Source organism: Bactrocera dorsalis, chromosome 2, assembly GCF_023373825.1.
Source record: "Bactrocera dorsalis isolate Fly_Bdor chromosome 2, ASM2337382v1, whole genome shotgun sequence".
In the NCBI taxonomy this organism is placed as follows: domain Eukaryota; kingdom Metazoa; phylum Arthropoda; class Insecta; order Diptera; family Tephritidae; genus Bactrocera; species Bactrocera dorsalis.
In genome coordinates, this window is record NC_064304.1 from 3031045 (window position 1) to 3033878 (window position 2834).

Sequence of the window (2834 nt, forward strand, 5' to 3'; positions counted from 1 at the left end):
GTCCTGATGGAAGACGAGCCCTTCCGATTGATCAATTTTGGCCGTTTTTTTCGATTGTTTGCTTCATTCTCATCAGTTGATAATAATATGTAAAATTAATCGTTCGCCAAGGCTGGAGCAGCTCATATCAGGATGATTCCGTTCCAATCCCACCAAGTACTCAGAATAACCTTTCGTACCGTCAACCATGGCTTTGCGACCATTTGTTGAGTATTGTCGTATTATTGTCGTATTTGATCCGCTTTTCATCTTCTGGTACCATTCGCTTCTAAATGGTTCGATTTCATTTCGTTTCAGCAAAGAATCGCTGAAGTTAAATCGGTCCATTAAATTTTTCACAGACAATTCATGTGGTACGCAATCATCGAGCTTCTTTTTGCAGCCAGCCTTTTTTAAATGATTCAAAACCGCTTGATGATGAATGTTAAATCCTTAGGGATGCCATGGCTGCTTATGTGGCAGTCCTGGTCAATCTTTTCCATAATTTCATCGACTTTTTCAACGATAGGTCGACCAGTGCGAGGTGCATCTTTCACATTAAAATTTTCAGACCGGAGCGAGCGAAACAATGTTGTGCTACACGAACTATTACAGCATCGTCTCAATAAACATCACAAATTTCATTGGTGGCTTCTTCTCTCTTTTATACAAAAATTTTCGCTACCCTATATATTACAAATGGCAAAGGAAAGAAAAAGTTTTTGCTTTTCTCCGGGTTCAAATTATTACAGAAAGTTGGATTATATTAATAATGGCAAAAGAACTTCGTTGGGAGGGAATTATAATGCCAATGCGGCGCCACGTCAGATTATTATGTACATATGTATTTATATACATACATATACATATGTATAATTCTATTTAATATCAAGTTTGGAGTTCGATTTCTGATCTTTCTTGAGAGGAATATTATTAAAAAATTTGTAGATATTAAAAGATTAAAGTGAAAATTAATGACTTCGGTTCAATATTTTATAATATTATAAAGAGATAGGAAGCCGTCAATTCTAATCTAAACGGAAATGTTTATATTAACATTGGTAAGGTCTTATAACACTTTCATCTGAGGCGATTGGGCCCTATCGACTTAAGACTGATATATTCGCTTCAATATTGAACAACAATTGCGACAAATGATAGTCAACAATCAAACAATTTCTTTTTTATTTCTCTGCAAGCCAACTATCATTTAGAACCCCGGTGAATTAACCAAAATCGCTCTGTGAAAATTTCTATGAAATTCGTATGGTGAAATTGATAAATTTAGCCGAAACACTTGTGCACGTGTGATCATCCATCTCTTTCTTACGCAAAGAGTTTATGTGTTAGACGTGTTATTCATATACAATGTAGGTACATATACATACGTATGTTAGTTTTCACGTCTTTCTTTCAATGTAGGAGTTTCGGTAGTCGTGACGTGTTGGTTGCTTTAATGCCTTCACGATCTGTTTCAATATCGAAGGCTTGATTTTTTGGTGCGTTTGTGTTACTTTTTATGCAAAACACTATATTTTCTTAAGACCACACCTACAACACTTTACGATTTGCCCAGTGAAAGTGTAAATATTTTGCTAAATCGGAAGTGTGAAAACTCAAATTAACTCGATGCATGTAAAGAGATCATAATTAAAGCGTAATATTTTACTGATTGTAGACTTATTAAATAATATTATGACGAATCATTTTTTCGAAAGTTCCAAATAAACTTATATAATTTACTCAGTTCACGATGTGTGAAAAATATTCACGCAACTCGTGTCTGCAATTAAATTTAGCCAAATATGCCTTGTTATTGAACTTCTCAACCATTTTATCAAAGTCTCTTTGTGCACAAGATTTAAATGGATTACCATTACGAGATCTACTTAACTCTAGAATATGCAAGTAGCGAATTTTGGAAACCATAAATTTTATTTCACAACCTGAATTTGTATTGAAGTGCCGTTATTTGATAGCGAGCGATAAAAGGCGCAAACGGAGTGCATGCAACATAAGAAGCGGTAAATTAATGCCGAATGAGGTCAAGTCGTGAACTCTGAATCATCGCTGACCACCGAATCCGCGTACAAATTTAAAACTCCAGCCGCGAGTGTGGTTCCCCTTTCAATATAAAGTTGCTTTATTATTCTTACGAAAGCCAAAACCAAAAAGAAAAGCGCCACAAGTGGCTTTTGAGTCGACTTTTATTTTGGCAAAAATGCTAAAAATACAAGTTTGCGCATCTTTTCGATGCATTTCGAGAAATGTCTTCGGAGAAAGCCACAGCGATACCTTCCGCAGCTTACCACAATGAGCCTGTTTTCGGCCTTTGATTGCGTATTTTAGCCGAAAATAAAAGAAAGTTCGTTGCACCAAGATTTGGCGTCTGTAAACAGCCGAAATTTCTACCTTAAAACACAAGCAGAAGAAGAAGTGCTTTAGTACAAGGCAACGGTCAGTCGTTAAGTAAGCCTCGGTATTTTTTTATTTCCTTTTAGGCCATTAATTGTGTACTTTGCCGTCATGTGACGTAAATAAATGCAAAACACAATTTCTGCGCTTGCAGTTTTATGGGCAAAGTACAGTGCGCGCTGAAAGTGCTGTTCCATCCGCAGTGTACCAGAAGATATCGCGCTGTGAGAACTGCGTGTGTATTGATAAACGCTCGACCGCCGCCTAATGAGTTGTATAATTAGCAAATCAGTTTTGATTACAGAATAATCTGTCAGCTTTTACCACATTTTTTTATGTCTTAATTAACTCAGCGTCGTTAGAACATTGGAATTACTTTCAAATTATAATTTGTGTTCTTCAAGACCTTTTCACAGATGTTGCTTTATTTATCAATTGAC